Raw genomic sequence first — 19007 nt, 5'->3', positions numbered from 1 at the left:
GGAAAACCTGCCTTATGAGAGGAGACTCAAAGAGCTTAGCTTGTTAAGCCTAACCAAAAGAAGGCTGAGGGGAGATGTGATTGCCCTTGTTGTCAGTAACTACCAGTGTGGTGCTCAGCTCTTGTTCGATGATGATAACAGTCGGCTGCGTGCTTGTTCCCGCTGTGTGTTGCTCCAGCTCTGCGCAGATAGATGACACAGTAGACCCTGAGAGAACCCCCAAAGACCACAGACTCTAGTAAGGTACGAAGGCACCCGGCCAGGTTTATTGTCAAACAAAGCACAATAATAGTTTCCTATAGACTCTACCGGACATACTACGAATATGTGCCCCCGGCAATGGACACAGCTCAGTCAGTGGCGGGACACTCCACTGCCGCCTAGGCTGGACGATGATGTGCCCTTCCAGACCTTTTCTTATACAGGTGCAGAACAGATTACTCATCCCTCCTGACATATTGAGGTGCAGCCCCTTTACTCATTAGGGTGCTGCTTCTCCCCTATTACATGTTGGTTCAAACAAATCTATCCATCATGTTGTCCTTTTGACCCTGTCTTTAAGATGCACCTGCCTGTTCCTTGTTATCTCTGTGGAGGGTTCTGATGCCATCTTGGCAAAAATTCCTCTTATTAGCACTTATGTGTGATGCACCTGCTTCTAGCAGCCCTTTTCTTGCCAACTTCTGTGAGATGGCCTACCTATGGCTCACAGCCCAGCCTTTGCTTAGCAATGCCTGGAAGTACTTTGGTTCAGGCTTCAGGCCTCAGACTGGGCCTCTGATACAAGAGTTTATGTTTCAGGGCCTCATCTTACTACATTCCCCCACTTTTTGTCTTTTTAAGGGGAGGATGTTTACCCTTCATCCTGGAAAAGCATAATGTATGGACTGAGGACAACCTAGTGGGCTAAACACTGTCATGTGGTTATCCCATTTTACCATCCATACACTCATGCCCCATCCGTCGTTCAGTCTGCACATTCCCTTGTACGACTGATAGACAGATTTTATTATCCAATTAATTTTAGTCCCTTATCGTAGGCCTGGGAATGTTAGTTCCGGGACCGGATATAGATGTGCAGGGTTTGTGTATGTGTCAGAGTTGTTAAAAGACATGCAATGGCCTGTTGGTCACCTGAGGGCTTTGTAAGGATAGGATAAATATCCAAAGCAAACAGATATCTAAGTCTATTGATATGATTACATGGCTATATATCAGTATATATGTTTGTTGGTAAATGAAAATATATGAAGGTTAATACTGGATGAGTATATGAGTACATGAATATATATGGAGATATATATGTGGATAACTGCTATGGTTATTCATGGATAGATATGTTATGTGTTATATAGCATACTACCTTAGCTCCTTACTCCTTAAATAATTATTTGGTCGTACCACAGCAGTATTAACTGCCATTTCAATCCCTTTCTTCATTCAACGCTGTAGCTTAGCTTTCTTAGTTTGACATACCATGTAATAGCACATTCCCATGAGGGCAACAACTGTTAGTGCCTGGATTCCCATCAAAATTACGCTAAGGGTTCGGACCACTGGATGTAACGTCACATCTTCTGGAATCGCCCACCATGGTGTTTCCACCTCTTTTTCTACATTTTCTATTTCAGTCAATTGTTGCTGGATCAACTGAGTTATTGGTATCAATGATCCTTTAGTTCTTGCTACCAACTCATGTATATCCAACTGCAAGAGTTTCACTGGGGGGAATAAGTTAATCAATAAATCTTATAAATGTTCATGTGGAGTGATTGTTTCTTTGACAGTATTACCTTTGCTTGTTGGCCAGAAGGCATGGGTTCCTATTTGGATAGTATTGGTGACAGGCACACAGAACCCAGCATCACTTGTAGGGCAAATGTTTCCATTAATAGAAAAATTACGATAACCTATAGCACAGGCCAAGCCCTGGATGCGTATCACCTCCTTAACCAGTTCCTTTTGTACTAATCGAGCCCAACCTTTCCCTGTAGAATTAATGTCAGTTGCGGCATAGCACTCAAACAGCCGTCATCCATTATGTTTAGTGCAACAGGCTTGATTAATTTCTGAGCCAGTTTCAGTGACTAAGCGCACGGAAGGATAATGCTGTACGTATTTCTTATTTACAAATGTTCCCACACTATTTGCACAACATACCTTAACTGGCTCTTGCAGCCATCGAGGGACCGCCATCATGAGGTAAAAAGAAAAGGAGGACTTGTGGCACCTTAGAGACTAACCAATTTATTTGAGCATGAGCTTTCGTGAGCTACAGCTCACTTCATCGGATGCATACTCTTTCCACAGTATGCATCCGATGAAGTGAGCTGTAGCTCACGAAAGCTCATGCTCAAATAAATGGGTTAGTCTCTAAGGTGCCACAAGTCCTCCTTTTCTTTTTGCGAATACAGATGAACACGGTTCTTACTCTGAAACCCATCATGAGGTACACACTTTTGCTGTCCTCTTGGTCCCATTGTGGAACTCTATCAAATTTAGCAAATTGTAAAAAGATTGGTTCGATATGATTAATGGCTTGTTGTTGTACTTGGTTTAAGGTGGCTGTGTGGTCTAATATCCGTGGCCAATTCTGAAGCTGTAATTGCAACAAACTTTGTTGTACTATTTCAATTATTCTACTGCCATGGGCCATGCAAGCAACTGCCAATGAAACATCATTATTTTGTATGCTGTTGATAAGGGACAGAATGGTAAAATTTAAGTGGCTAAATCCTTGAGCAATCATATGCATATTATCAATAGTGATTGCATGCTGGTCCAGTAATAGACTGCTAATACCTCCCCCTGTTTTCACTGCTTTGCCTATTCCACTCACCATAGTGTTTATTTTTAAGTGAAGATTTTCAATATCTGCAGAGTTCCATATGGACATGCCAAGGCTGGAGCCTCTCAATGCTGTTCATAATAAATCCCTTTTGTCCCTATCATGTTGTGGAGCGATTTGAATGTCCTTCCAAAATTGTAATTGCCTTTCTACTTCTGAATTAAACCAACCTTTATAAGGTTTGGGACACTGCCTTGGTATGGTCATACTGCCAAAATTGAGCGTTAGTGGCACATAGATCCATCCTACATTTTCTACCATATATTCCACAGTAGGGTGTAGGAAGATTCCTGAGCTAGGCCATGGCTGCATAGTGGGACATTCATTCCTTGGGGTAGGGTCAGTGTGTGGAGGGATGGGAGGAGGTGGCGTTGGGGCTGGTGTTAGACAGGCCTCAGACTGGGCCTCTGATACAAGAGTTTATGTTTCAGGGCCTCATCTTACTACAGCCCTCTATAAATACATCAAAGGGATCAATACCAGGGCGGGAGAGGAGTTATTTAAGTTAAGTGCCAATGTGGACACAAGAACAAATGGATGATAAACTGGCCATCAACTAGTTTAGGCTTGAAATTAGATGAAGGTTTCTAACCATCAGAGGAGTGAAGTTCTGGAACAGCCTTCCAAGAGGAACAGTGGGGGCAAAAAAACCTAACTGGCTTCAAGGCTGAGCTTGATATGTTTATGGAGGAGGGGATGGTATGATGGGACTGCCTATGCTAGCATGTAGCTGATCTGCTACTGCTAGCAGCAAATATCTCCTCCAATGGCTGGTGATGAGACACTAGATGGGGAGGACTCTGAGTTACTACAGAGAATTCTTTCCCAAATGTCTGCCTGGTGGGTCCTGCCCACATGCTCAAGGTCTAACTGACCACCGAATTTGGGGTTGGGAAGGAATTTCCTCCTGGGTCAGACTGGCAGACACTCTGGGAGTTTTTTTTGCCTTCCTCTGCAATGTGGGGCCTGGGTCACTTGCAGGTTTAAATTAGTGTAAATGGTGGATTGTCTGTAACTTGAAGTCTTTACATCATGTTCTGAGGACTTCAGTAACTCAGCCAGAGGTTAGGGGTCTATTACAGGAGTGGGTGGGTGGGTGAGGATCTGTGGCCTGCAAGGTGCAGAAGGTCAGCCTAGATTACCACGATGGGCCCTGCTGGCTTTAGTCTATGAGAAGCAGAGGTGAGGCTGGGGGCTGAACTTGGGATGGGGGAAGAACGGAGGGGTTGGGGGAGTGAACTGTGGTGGGGAGCCTAAACTGATAGGGGGCTACACTGGTGGGATCGGAGCTGGGAGTAGAATTAATTGCTTGGCAGGGGATGAGCAGATGGGGGGGGAAAGCTCCTTCAGTGGGACCAGAATTACCTTAACCAATACATTTGGGAGAGTGGGCAACACTAATTGTCATCACACCCACGTACACTGAGGAATGGGCAGTGGGAGTTCAAAAATCAACAGCAAACTGTTTGATCTGTGTTTTGATTTTTGAACTTCTCCTGCCCCTTCCTCGGTGAGGATAATTAATTAGCCATTAGAACAACCTCTCTAGGGATGTGGTGAATTCTCCATCCCTTGAAGTCTTTCAGTCAAGACTGGATGGCTTTCTTTATGATCTACTGAAACAGAAGTGATGGGCTTGATGCAGTAATTACTGGGGGAGGTTCTAGGAATGTGATAGGGTGCCCACCCCACACAAGACTAGAAGGGGTTAAGATGGGCAGGTGGGCCAATTAACTCCCCAGGCTGCACCTGGAGGGAGAGCCAGGGAGGAGGGATTGATTAAATGAGGCTCAGTGGGACAGGAACGGGAGGGGCCCAGGAGCTGAGAGCAGCAGAGAAGCAGTCTGCAGTCACTCCCTGGGAGAAGTGAGGTGTGTTTAGGGCTCTAGAGATAAGTAGCCTACAGTTACTCCCTGGGAAGAGGGAGGTTGGGCTGGCAAACCCCGGAGAAGGGGGTGAGCCAGAAAGGCTCAGGTGAAAGGCAGCAAGGTATGGGGTAGGGCAGACCTTGGCAGCTGAAGTGAGGGCCCCTGAGCTGGAACCCAAAGAAGAGCGTGGGCCCAAGTTCCCCTCTTAGCCACTGCAGAAGTGGTGCAGACCTAACAGTAGAGAACGGACTTCCTGGGATAGTTTGCCTCAGAAGACTTTGATACCCTGGAAGGGGAGGAATATAGTGACCTGGCCAGAGGGCCAAGTCACAAACAGGAAGCTGCAGCTCCTGGGGTAAGAGCGGCAACAGGGTGACAGCAGAGATAGGTGGCAACACCACCAGAGGAGTGTGTAGCAACTGGAGTGGAGCTAATCCCCAGAGTGGCCAGGAGGAGGGGCCCTTGGTGGTGAGTTAACCCTGTGACAAGGAGGTCAGACTAAATGATCCCTTGTGACCTTACAATGTATGAACTTATAAAATCCAGTCACTCTTTAAAAACAGCTAAATTAAAAAAACAAATGAACCTGATATTTATCTAGTTCTCTGGGAGTCAGCATTACCTGAAGTTTATTAAGATGAACTCTTTCTTTTCCTGTCCTCCTAGTATAATGCACCAAGCAATGTCATACAATCCAGCAGGGCTGTGTGAGTGTCTGTCACTCACTCACTGACTTATTTAGAAAAGTCACTTTGCTAATTGAGAAAAGTTTAATGAATTTTTGTTGTATAAAAAAAGTGATTACTTTATATTACCAATGTGTTCATTTGAGAAATTCATTACATTTTTGTATTGTGTTTTTTATGTAAATAGCTCTGCCAGAATGCATTAGCAAAGAATATAATATGATGGTTCATGTAGTATCTGAAAGGAATAATTGTGTAACTAATCAGTGAAAACAAAGTAAATGTTCCTCTTTAGCTTGTACAATAAAAAAACTGAATTAAAACTAGTCAGGCTCAAAAATGCAAATATGGCATATTTCCACCAACTGGAAAATAAAAAATTAATATGTAGAACCCTTATATAAGATTCAGAATGTCTTGGATCTTTTAATGATATTTTTGTGAGACACTGGTGTGTTTATTGTTCAAGTGCACTTTTAAATAAGGAGTTTTTATAATGCTAGGAAAGATTTCAGCGCTTGTTTGAGCTGATGTTTTTTAAGCTAAAATTATACTGTCAAACAATCTTACTGTGGTCCGTGAATAATATATGTGACTTAATGCAATGGAAGCAGCCAAGCTGGTACATTAGTATCCCTAATGCTAACATGAGATGAAATACCTGGTATGTTCAAAACACCAATGTTTCTAATTTAAACAGAGTAGCTGTCAGTGCAAACCAAGGTTGAGGGTGATCTGGCTGTCGTGATCTCTGCCCTGAGGAGGAGAGGGAGCCCTTGCTGGACAGCTGAGTAGCTGATGGATTGTGAAGTGTTCTGTGCAGGTTTCCATAGGTGGCGGCTGGAGACTATAGAGAATCTTTTCATTACTGCCTTGCTTTTCTCCATGTTGCTGACCCAAGGTTCTCCCATCATTCTGATAGGCCCAACTCATTCCTCAATGCTTCTCTCTGTCCAGGCGCACATGTTGCGGGAGGACGCAAGGGACAGTCTCCCCGTCCCGCTACCATCCTGGTCCTTGCTCTCCCAGTTGCTACTGGACTGAGGAGATTTAGCATGGACAGCAGCTCCACACTCCCCAGAAGGGCAGAAGAAGGCAAGGGCAGCACCATTGCAACTTCCTCTCTCCCCATACTCCCCTAGGCTCCCATATTCTGGCAGTAGAGATGGCCTGGCAAAGAGAAAAGCACATACCTCAAAATGAGGAGGCAGAGGCTGCTCCCAAAGTGCTCCTCAGGCACAGTGCTTCTGGGCGTGGCTGCGAATAAACAGCCCCTCCTCACCCTGCCCTGAGCAATGGCCTCAATCTAGAATCTTTCCTACCTAATTAAGGGAAAGATTGTGTCCAGCCCTGTGTGAGTGAAGAGGGTTCCCTGAGTTAAAGGACGATGTGAGACAAATATCACTGGTTCAGATGAACCGGCTTAAAAACTGATTAGAGATATGGGGGAAATTTCCCCAGAGTCGGCTAAGCCTTGGTGTACCGGATGATAGGGGGATGGATAACTCATAATTGCCCTGGTCTTTTCATTCCCTCTGAAGCACCTGCCGCTGTCAGAATACTAGGCTAGATGGACCGTTGGTCTGGCCCAGTCTGACCATTCTTATCATCTAATGTAACCCAGCCTGGAGCTATTTGCTGATTGTCACAGGACTCCAGAGATAAATACAGCAGAAGTAATGGGAAACACAAATTGGTAGATTCAGCTAGATGGAAAACAAGTGATGCTTGTGTGCAAAGACCAAGAGGCAGATCCTATGTGAAAAAAGTGAGGAAGCATTATTCATAAATACTAAATATAATAATTAATACCTACCCCTTAAAAGAGCCCACGCATCAGAAGAAGGGGCTTATGGTGCAAAAAATTTGATGTTTCCACTTGCAAGTTCATGGAAACTGTCCTAAGAAGCAGCATGGTCTAGTGAGCTGAGCATGGGATTAGGCAGCAGGAACCCCTGTGCTCTAAACCTGGCTCTGCCACTGACTTGTGGCATTGCCTTGGGCAAGTTACATAACATCTTTGTGACTCAGTTTTCCTTGCTGCAAAATGAGGATTCCAATGCTGACCTTCTCCATAGGGAAATGGAGAGAATGAATTAATGGCTGCACAGTATTTTTAAGATATTAAATGCTGAATATTATTATATGTAATGACATGTTGGCAGGCAACTCTCTATGGACTACGCAACACAGAAAGGTCCCTAAATGTGTTTGCTGGGGTGACACCTGGTCAGATGGACCAATTACATGTGGAGAAACCAGAGGCATGCACTTTTAACCTGATTACCCATTAGAGTGACCTCCTTGTTAATAGTAACGTCCCACAGTAGTCATTCCAATATGAAAACCAGGCAAACTTTCCACAAAAGTGGATGCTTATAGACCTATTGTCCTCATGTCCTGTCCAGGTAAAATTATGGAGAGAATGGTGAAAGAAAGATTATTTTCCAAACAGGCACCAATGGCATTATAGATAAGGTGCAGAGTGGTTTTAGGAGAGTAAGATGCTCCGTTGATCACATGGCTAAATTAGAAATGGCAATACAATCAAAGGATAAGGCACAATGGTTTCATGATAGCGGTCTTTCTACATATTGAAAAGGCATATGACAAGCTATGGAGGGAAGGTTTATTGTACAAAGTGCACTAGGGATGGGGGAAGAAGGTATGGGTTTATTGGAGACTTTTTGAATAAAAGAACCGTGCAGGTCAGAGTTGGGGAAAGTATGTTGACTACCTTTACTGTTAAAAATGGTACACAACATGTTGTTAGCTCAAAGTTATTTAATATTATGATAAACGATCTCCCAAAACAAGTGCCAGAGTAGAAGTCACTCTATTTGCAGATGATTGTGCTTTACAAAACAGAAAGTTACAAAGGAATGTAAACTATATCTATATGGAGAACAAATAGATATAGTTAAAAGGTTTAAATTCCTAGGGATAAGTTTTCTACTAAATTACTTTGGAAAGATCATATAGAGGAGTGGTTCTCAACCTATTTACCACTGGGGGCTGCATAGGCAGCTTTATGTGGGCCACATCCACACCATATATATACTACCTGTATGGCCCTGAGGATGTCACATCGGCTGCAATTGTGTGCTGATTGGGCCACAAGCGGGCCATGGGTTGAGAACCATTGATATAGACCATGTTAAAGATAAATGTACAGGAAGGATTAATCTGCTTAAGAGTTTTGCTGGGACTAATTTGGGGGGGCAGATAAGAAAACACTGATGGTATCCAGAGCCTTAATCAGACTGGTTATTGACTATGGCTGCCAAACTTTTGGGTCAGCATGAAAATCAGAAGATAAAAAATTAGATTAAATACAAGCCCAGGCACTATGAATTGCTCACAGTGCATTTATTATAACACCTATATGCGTGCTATAAATACACTATGAAATTCTGGGCCAAAGTTAATGGGAATTGTAATAGTGAAAGCACCAAACAAATGTATGAAGATTGTTAGGAATTCGATAGGTGAACTGTTAGAATGTGTTAGATCTCCACATGCCATTCGAGTTAAAGGGTGGCTGCATAAGAAAGCTGAAAGACAAGAAAAAGCTAAATGACATCAACTTTTAGTAATGGGAAAATCAGTTATGGATGGTAAGTGGCATGTCCAAATGTGGATTTATATTTATTTTATAAACTTATGCGTAAAAAAGAGACAGTAGGTATTAAAAATTGTGTACCTGTATATGGATGAAAAGTGGAGTTGGTTTTGTCAAATATAGACAGATAAGTCCAAAAAAGAAAAAACAGGAAGAGAAATTTGGAATCAGTATATCTAAAAGAATTTCTGATTTTGTAGCTATCATGAGAGCCGAACTACAGTAGTTGCAATTATGCTACAATAGCACTAAATTAGATCTGTGACGTACAACCCTGCAGTGTTGATGATTTTTGAAAATTAAATCTCAGGCGCTATAGTGATCAAGGTATTTCCATCTGTAGAAATGACTTAATCACTTAAATTATATTTCTGATCGCAGTGAGTAGAGGTGGGGTACACATAGCATTGGCTTGGATCCAAGTGCATATTGGGATAACAGGGAATGAAGTGGCAGACAAAGCAGCTTAAAAACACCATAAGAAATGGAAGGAGTCGCATAAAAATACCCTCGAGTAAACAGCAATTCAAAAGCCTAGTACAGGAAAATTAAAAGAGGAATGGCAAACTTGAACTAATGACAAAAGAGAAAAGGAGGACTTGTGGCACCTTAGACTAACCAATTTATTTGAGCATAAGCTTTCGTGAGCTACAGCTCACTTCATCGGATCAGCTCACTTCATCGGATGCGCATCCGATGAAGTGAGCTGTAGCTCACGAAAGCTTATGCTCAAATAAATTGGTTAGTCTCTAAGGTGCCACAAGTCCTCCTTTTCTTTCTGTGAATACAGACTAACACGGCTGCTACTCTAAAAGAGAAAAGGGGTTTTTTTTAAATTGTGCCCTACAATTAAGGACAATGACATACTTCAGGGCCTGGATAGGACTAATGGAGTGACTTTGTTGAGAATACTAACTGGCCATTGTGGATTAAACAAAAATCTCTCTTGAATAAATAGACACACAGATGGCCTGTGCACTCTTTAAGGTAGAAGAAACAATGGACCACCTTTTATGGGTATGTACAGGCATTGATAAAGAGAGGGAAAAGCTTTCTGAGGAATGCAGTAACCATCTGAAGGTAACAGAAGTTACATTATGGTTGTTAGTAAAAAAATATTAGGGAAATGGGGTAGTACAAAAGCATTATTACAGTACCTGAACGAGACAGAGCAGAGTGAGAGAATATGAACCACTAGGTCTCAAGGAATTATAGTTGATTGCGCCTACAGGCTATTCAGTCAAGTCTGCTTCGCCATTTAAAACAAAAAGAAAAAGAAAGGGGCTGAAGGGAAAGGAGGCTGCAGTCACTCCTTGGGAGAAGGGAGGCCATCAGGGACAAGGAGGTAGTCCAGGGGGAAGAGTAAGCCCTGAGATCCTGCACTGGAGTAAGGAAGGAGTCTAGTAAAAGGATAGGAAGGGTGAAGTGGCCACAGGCAGTGGCGTAAGCTTCAGTGGTAAACCCAGAAACAGGCAAGAAGATAGAGGCTGGGTAGGAAGGAGACCAGGGAAATAGCTACAGGGATAGGTCTGAGCCAGAGGCCACGTGCTGTGGGAATCTGGGGGGGTCAAGTGCCCCTCCAGATTGGCCTGCCAGGTGCGGGGAGGGAGAGGGGCTCTCTCTTTCGCTCCCTGTGTCTCCTCTCCGCCCCCCAGCACGTTTGGCCACTCTCCCTGGCAGCTGGACAGGGAGTGGGACGGAGCCTCTTCTGCCTGAGGGAACCTGGCTGGGAGGCAGCAGTGGCCCACTCCCTATCCAGGCTCTGCTGCTGGGGATAGAGGCCACGCATGTGGGATGGGAGAGGGCCTCCGGCTCACTCGGCCCCTGTCCCTGGCAGCCAAGCCCACTGACTCCCAGCCAGGCTCTCCGAAGCAGAAGTGGCTCTGTCCCCTCCTTGCCTGGCTGACAGGGAAAGCGGCCAAATGTGCTGGGGGAGGCGCAGGGAGAAAAGGACAGAGCCCTTCCTCTTCCCCTCCCCCCCCCACCCGCAGGTAACGTGGGGCGGGGAGAGCATGGCGGCCCTGGGTATGGCGCAGTGCGGGGGGTCACTGGGCAGAGGACATGTGGGGCAATCATGTGTCCTCCCCTTTAGACTATGTCCCACACAGTATGGGAAGGAACCAGTTGTTTATGGCCTGAGCAGACCTGGATTGCTGGTTGTACATCCCTGGGCTCAGGTTTCCATGCCAGCCACTGGTGTAGGGGCATAGACCCTCGAGCTGGGGCTGAACTCCATCTGGAGATGGCATTTGGACAGTGGTTCCGTTTGGCTTTGTAACCCTAGAAGAGGTGGATTAAATGGTGACCTAGCCAGAGACCAAGTTACCAGAAGAAAGATTCTCACCAAGCAAGCAGCAAGGAGGCACCTGATGCAGTGAGAGATACATTGCCAGATCTAGATGCAAGGAGACGCACCAGTAGTGAGCAGCAACCCCATTACACAGACCCTATAAGATCTCTTGAGTTGGGAACCCAAAATCAGATTCAAGGGGTTTGGAGAGGATGGGGGATATAAGATACAATTAAATATTTATGGTGGTGATTTTACATTCCAACACTTACATTTATTCTCATCCAATTCCTGCTAAGTGAGTTGGTCTCCAGATAACCCCCTCGGTTGTCCAATACCCAAGATGTCCATTTCCCCAGAAATACACTCTGTTCTGCAGAAATGGGAGTATAATAATTGTGCTGAATTACACACTGGCCTTGGGTGAGTCACAGTCTCTCTGAGAACTCAGGTTTCATCATCTGTAAAATGGGGGCCATGATGCTCACCCAGCTTTTATAAAGTATTTGGCGATCTACAGAAGATAGGTGGTATATAAGTGCTATGGGTTATTATAACAGTATTACATATTTCTGACTAGTGTATATAAACACTGTTGGCTCTAGTCTTCAAATCTATCAGCTGGTGTTTGCTCAATTACCTAAATTCAATGCCAACTTATACCCTATGCAAAAGGGAAGACAGGCAGCATTGCATTTGTTCCTGCACATTCATTCCCTTAGGATGATGAAAGGGCATCATTCAAACGTGCATTAACTCCCTTTCACCACAAGAGTGTGTTTTACAATACAGTGTGGGGAAAATGTTAGCAATTGACTGGAAGTCTGATCGCACCTTTTCACGTAGGCCTCTGTTTTAATCGGTTTCTTTTCATTTAGGCCCTTATTCAGGAAGTATGATGGGACTACACTTAAGGTTCAAGTTAAGCACATTCTTAAATATGTTGCTGAACCAGGATTCTAATAATTAGTGATGAGAGAGAATTCAGTATTAATATGCAGCCAGAAGTTTAAATGCTTATTCTAACTTTAATCAAACTTCCAGTCTTGTACTTCATTCCCTATTCTCCAACAAGCACTTCCTCTCTCCTCACGAGGGAACCCCCATCTTGACCCTGCCACCCTCCCTTGCCCCCCAATGGGATACCATCATCTCTTTTGCCTTACACCTTACCTCTGCCCTTTTTGTAACCCGATCAGCTTCTCCCATCTTGAAGGATCTTTGGTGGGGTTCAGGTGGCTCTTCACCATGCCATGTGTAATTCCACCTGAAGTTCAGTGAGCATTTGATGTAACTCGGATTGCCACCTGAAATTCAAAGCATGTAAGTCTTAAAATGCAGAAATCTGTGGCCCAGGGTTGATAACAGCTGGACTCCACAAAAGATTGTAACATGAGGTGGGAATACAAGCAGTGCATTGTGTATGCAGGTGTGGGGGAACAGAGATGGTCTAGTAAGGGTGGGAGTTTATTCAGGGTCTCTGGGAGATGGCTGATTTTTGAGGATTCTCAGTAGATAGAGTTATTATTGATCCTATAATCGCACTTAGAAGCTTCAACAGAGATTGAAGCCTGTTGTGGTAGGTGCTGTACGTAACACAGAGAAAAGACAGTCCCTGCCCCAAATAACTTACAGGCTAAATAGACAAAGGAAGCATTATTATCCCCACTTTTTAGAGGGAGAACTGAGGCACAGAAAGACTAAGGCCCAGATCTTTGAAATCAGTGGGAGTTAGGTATCCCACTAATCCTTGGAGGTATTTAAGCACCTAAGTAACTCATCCAAGTTCACACAGGAAGTCCATGGCAGAGCCAGGAACCAAACCCACAGCTCTGGCCCAGTGCCTTAACCACAAGTCCATTCTTCCTCACTGAAAGGGCATAAGTGCAAGCTGGAGGCTACTGCGAAGAAAGTTGGAAATGTGGTAGAACTTACCTGAAGGGTTTTTTAATGAATCATTTCCTCAGCACTTACAGGATTTTGGCAGTGTACAAAGAGTCAAACAGGATCTTATGTTACCAGAATTAATTCACTATCTTTATAGGTAATGGGCTACCTTGGGTTTTCAAGTTCCATCTATGCTACTCCATACAGAAAGGAAATCTAGATTAACACTTCCTCTTAGTTGCAGAAAGACTAATCACTTATTCACATCTAGAATAGATCTCTATTTCACTGAAAAACAAAAGATCAGACTATCAGCAGTTCCTGTTTTGTTGCATTGCCATAGAAACAAAATAGGGGCATACCCCCAAACAGATCACATACATATTGTCTAGGTCTTCAGCTTTCCTTTGTTTCTCTCACTTCCTCTGTCCATTTCCCTTTTGAGATAATATCTATGTAATTTTTAAAATTAATATAACAAAGAAAAAGAGAAAATGTGTGAAACAAGGGAAAAGATGTTGAATCTGACTCTTCTCCAGTGTTGGGGTATTTTATCAAATTCAAGCTCCATAAGTAAATACTGGAACAAATATTTGTTCTAAAGGCAGTGATAACATACAAACCTGCCCACTGTACATCTTTCTTTAAGAAAGTGTTTTGCTCCATTGAGGTAGTGATAATCTCTGCATTTGTTATTGTTCAGTTTTATTAAAGGGACTAGTCAAATAATTTGGACCAAAAATAGAGAGACTAATATACAGATGTTATGATCTTGTGTCTAGATCCTCTAAAGCATTTAGGTACCTAATTCCCATTGATTTCAATGGGAATTAGGTGTTTAAATACCTCTGAGGATCTGGGCCTTGGTCCCTGATCCTCCAAACATTTATGCATCTCCATAGCTTTAAGCACATGAGTAGCCCAATGCTACTCATGTGGTTAAAGTTAAGCATGTGTGTATTTTCACGATGGGAACCAAGCCAGTGGGGGAAGAGTTTATCTTCAAGGATTTTGCAAACAAAGGCGAAAGTTATAGCTCTGTCCTTTTTTCATCTTCACAAAGTCTTTAATATTTTAAAGAGAACAGCAGCATTCATAACAAAAGGCCCATGCTCAAGTCAGACCAGGGTCCACGCAACCTCATGTCAATGGAACATAAAATGTCCCACAACTATTACCCACTACTACTAAACTGCCGAGACACATTAGTCATAGATGAGCATCAAAAGGCTCAAAGATTTAGTTCAGATCAATCTATAATCAGAGCTGGGCTAGGAACAAGATGAAAAATTTATGAATATTTTGACATTTCTTTTTTCTTATCAACATTTCAACTTTCATGATCACTGGTCAAAATGTTGAAGCTGTTTTCATAGTTTTGGAGGCTTATCTAACTCTCTTGCCTGCCATCTATCCAGCCCAGTTGTGATAGACTGGGATAGGACATTTGGGTTCTAGTCCAGGCCCTTACATAGGACCTCAGGCAAAGCTCTTCCTGTGTGTTTCTTCACTAATCTTTTGTTTATTTAGATTGTAAGCTTTTGGGGGGCAGGGACTGTCTCTCATTCTGTCTGTACAATATCTAGCACAATGGGGCACTGACCTCAGTTGGGGTCTCAATACATTTCTGTAATAAAATAGTAATCATCAGACAACCCTACCCACCAACAAGTCCCATGTTCAAGCTTCGTACACTCCTTGCCTCTTTTAGGGGCAGCAGGATCCTTGAAAGTCACTCCACCTGTTTCCTGGTATGTCCAAGGGCAGGTAGAAGTGACAGGACCTTACCCAGAGGCAGCTCAGCCTGGAGACACAAGCCAGCAGCCACTATCGTTCGTTTATAAATGCGGCACCACTCTCTGGCCTCCCCTTGATCTGTCCCCCTAGTGCTTAGTGTGTCTCTGGGAATCCCCAGAGCAGCGAAACCTCTTCCCTTTTATAACTTTTCCACAATAGCTGCTAATTTTGCAAAGAAGGAAGAGTCTGGTCTCTGCCCCTCTGAGACTCCATAAGTAATATTTGCCTGTTAGGACACAGATAATCAGCTGTTGAACTTCAGGTGTAAGCTGATCACCATAGAGGTCAAGAAAGAACCTATCCTCTTGGACAGCACTGCACCATGTACTGAGTCAGTTGGGGGATCTTGGCCTTCCTTTTGTCCCAGCCTTTGAGTGGTTAAAGAAGCCTTGGATTTCTGGTGTGGGTTGGAAGAGAAGAGCTGGCACAGATTCAGAATATTCTATTACAGAGGGGCTTTATTCACAAATATTTACCTGCTTGCCCAAAGACAGCAGAAGCAGCAGTAAAGCTCCAAGTTCAAGATCTTTGACCAAACTGTTTCTCTGTCCCCAACACACAAGGGGGTCAGCTCTGGCATGTGTCTGTCTTACACCTTTTTCTAGCACCCTAAATTCACTTTGTGTTAAATGAGTCTCTACTCAGCTCAGTGCCAAGCCATCTGGGGGCTCCCTGGTCCAACAAAGGGAAGCCAATATAACCTCCTGGATTTGCAAGGCACTTCTGCTTTTTAAAAGCAAAGGTTTCAGTGCAGTACTGATAATGTAAAAACCTCACCCAAGAAGCTTTTAATGGCACTGGGTGTGGCTGCTTTAGCTTGTTTCCTTCTTATCCCATCTCAGATCTTTTACTGCAATAAATCAATTTTGCCATAATGCTCTGAATCATTTCACGCTGGTTAGTGCCAGAGGCAGGATACTGGGTGATTTAATGCTGTACAGCAAATCCTATATTCGCCTTGCACGCAGACAGTACATTGAAAAGAGAACAACTTCAATGCCCAGCAGAAAGACTGTATGAGCCCCTGTTTCTTTCAATTCACAGTGAACATGCATGCTGCATAACAGACTAATAAAAGCTTTGAAATGACACTCAGCCACTATGGAGTTTACAGTGTTAATAACAGCTAACTCCACAGAATGGACTCAGTTGAAGGATCTGGATTCAGAGCTGAATTTTCCTGTGTCCAGTGATATTTGGATTCAGGATTCCAGTCTGGACCCATCTGAGAGCTTGATCTGAACTGCCAAGTATGGAGATGGGTGCAAATCTGAACTCTCCCAAGTTCAGGGTGCTTTGAATGCAGGGTTCTAGTTCGGGCCCCCCTGTAACTTTATGTTTGCAAACAAAGACAAACATGTTGGAAGTTGCCATTTGTAGATGCACATTACCCTCAGGTCCACTTCTGCAGGTGCAATCAGTTCAGATGTAAAAACAGTGGGTGTGCAAAATCAGAAGGAAAAGCTAAACATTTGCTTCTAAATGTTCTTACACCCTTCCAATAAAGCTTCCAAAAGTAAAATGATACATTGCTCATTTGAAATGCCTGGCTCTTTCTCAATCCTGAAGGTTTCAAATCTGCTGTCTCCTGTGCAAAGCATATATTTCAGATTATGTATAAGGTCCTAGCCAGAGCTCTAGATGCATGTATTTCCCAAATATAAATTGGATCAACTCTCCACCTGCTCATCCACTCAAATGACTTTGCTTCACTTTTCTTATGCATGTAAGTAAAATTAAGTACTATATATGTTCTGTTGAACTGTTCAAGCATGGAACATATTCAGATACTGCCTGACTATCACATATCTGCTAGTAATGTTGAGCATCGTGTCATCAGTGCAGTGCTGGTTTCCATGGCTATCCATCTATCTTTCCTGTGCCTCTCCAGCTTGTTATGAGACACAAAATGCTCAGAGTGCTGCTTTCAAGTAAAAGAGGGCTTGCAGAGCTTTATAGTTAATCTCCCACAGTTCTGTTCTAAAGGATTTGGCCACTAACATGGGCATTTAGAATCTATTTTGTACGCGACTTTGCAATTTTAATCTGTTGCTTTTCTCAGTTACTATTACATTATTTTTTTTTTTACTTAACTCTTGAGTTAACATTATGGTTTACTTGTAAGCAACATATGGTTTGCTTTCTCCATTTGTGCCTTAGCATCGTTCATTCAAAAATATGCTGTAATTAAAAACAAGGCAAAGGAAAAAGACTATAACAAGGTATCCTCACAAGTCCCAACAGATACTAATTAATAAACTCAAATAGAGTATATGATTACAAATAAATACAGGAGCCTAGAATTAGCTGATGTGAACAGGCCCCCAAATTTGTTGAAGATGTGTTCCTCAGGCTTTTGGTACTACACACATCAAGCTTATCAGAAAGCTTTTGTTCTTGTCATACTGCAATCATAGAATATCAGGGTTGGAAGGGACCTCACGAGGTCATCCAGTCCAACTCCCTGCTCAAAGCAGGACCAATCCCCAATTTTTGCCAGGGATCCCTAAATGGCCCCCTCAAGGATTGAACTCACAACCCTGGGTTTAGCAGGCCAATGCTCAAACCACAGAGCTATCCCTCCCCCCAATGTTTTGTCTGACCCAAAAGATTTCAATACTTTGGCAATGAACCGTGGATTTGGCCCTGTGTAAATGGGGATTGTCACCTGTACAATAACTATAACAAGTAAGTCCCCTTCTATGTACAATCTTACCGACTGTACCCATTTAAAAGAGATTATTCCTTTAAACTGCTTTCAAACTTAGATCTGCATTTCACAGGAGCACTCCAATATGAATTTTAGGTCTACAACTAGCCAATATTCAGCTTAGTTGTACCATTATGTGATTTATTTTACCCCTGTGTCTTTCCAGATGAAAATCTAATTCCCCGCTTTCTACAGTATATGGCCCAGGACTGAAGAGTAAATTAAGGACTTTTGGTAAAATTTTTATTTGTAAAAGTGGAGACTGCATCACTTCTAACTGCAAAAGAACCTGTGTGTTTACAAGCACACACAGAGATTTTTCTCGCAGACTGAATAGCATATAGACACATACACGCAAAGAGAAAGTGAGAGAGAAGGAAGAGCTACACTGCAATTTTATAGCATTGGAGCCTGAGTCATCTTTGAGGCCTTGTCTACACTAAAGGGAAAAGTCGATCTAAGCTACACAATTTGAGTTATGGGAATAGCGTAACTCAAATCGATGTAGCTTAGATCAACTTCCTGCGGGGTCCACACTACGCGACATTGATCCTCTCCCATTGACTCACCTTACTCTTCTCAATCAGGTGGAGTACAGGAGTTGACAGGAGAGCCATTGGTGGTAAACTTAAATCGACCGCTGATGCATCAGTCGCCGCAGCGTTGATGCTCCAGTACATGTAGACAAGCCCTGGCAGAGGCCAGCTGCAGGTGTTTTGTTACAATGCAGACATACCCTAAGGGAGAGAGGAAAATAGGATAAAACCCACTAAGTTACTAGAAAGAACTTTTCTGCATCTAAAAGTGTTATAACCGTAAGCACCAGTCCTGCAACTTCCAATGCATGGGCACCCACACACAGCCCCACTGACTTTATGGAGCAGCCAGATGGCTGCAGCAGTCCATCCCCACATTGCCAGTTCCACAATCAGGGCCTTAAGGCTCAGATGGTCAAAGGTAGTTAGGCACCTAACTCACATTGATTTCAATGGCTGAGGATCTGGGCCTGATGTCCAAGAGCTGAGACTCCCCTTTCCAATGCTAAACTGTGTGAGTCATAGCCGGGGGAGTTGTGAGATACCAGACTTTAACAAGCGATTCTGCCCGGAATAGTGCTGGTGGGGGAAAATGGTCACGGATCTGCTCCCCGTGTCCATTCCAAGTCACGATTTCTGTCTTTACTGATTAAAAGTGAGTTGGTTCTAGCTCTCCTTGTGCTCTCTAACCATAGTTATTTACTAAGTTTCAATGACAAGCCTAAACTGTTACATCTTTGCAACCTCTTTTAAGGCAGAGGGC

The 19007-nt window shown here is 43.3% G+C and overlaps 1 long non-coding RNA gene across 1 annotated transcript in view; it reads right to left on the bottom strand.

Moving 5' to 3' along the window:
* LOC140913492 (uncharacterized) overlaps positions 1-18441 on the bottom strand; it is a 37953-nt gene extending 19512 nt beyond the window's left edge. The window contains exons 1-3 of the long non-coding RNA XR_012159603.2: positions 18278-18441; positions 12488-12621; positions 11587-11687 (exon numbers count right to left, since the gene is read on the bottom strand). This is a non-coding gene — a long non-coding RNA (uncharacterized LOC140913492). The remainder of the gene's footprint in view (positions 1-11586; positions 11688-12487; positions 12622-18277) is intronic.
* Between the last annotated feature and the right edge of the window lie 566 nt (positions 18442-19007).

This window comes from Lepidochelys kempii, chromosome 6 (assembly GCF_965140285.1).
Source record: "Lepidochelys kempii isolate rLepKem1 chromosome 6, rLepKem1.hap1, whole genome shotgun sequence".
NCBI classification, from domain to species: Eukaryota; Metazoa; Chordata; order Testudines; family Cheloniidae; genus Lepidochelys; species Lepidochelys kempii.
Note: the sequence above shows the minus strand (reverse complement) of the source record. Positions and strands in the feature narration are given on the sequence as shown.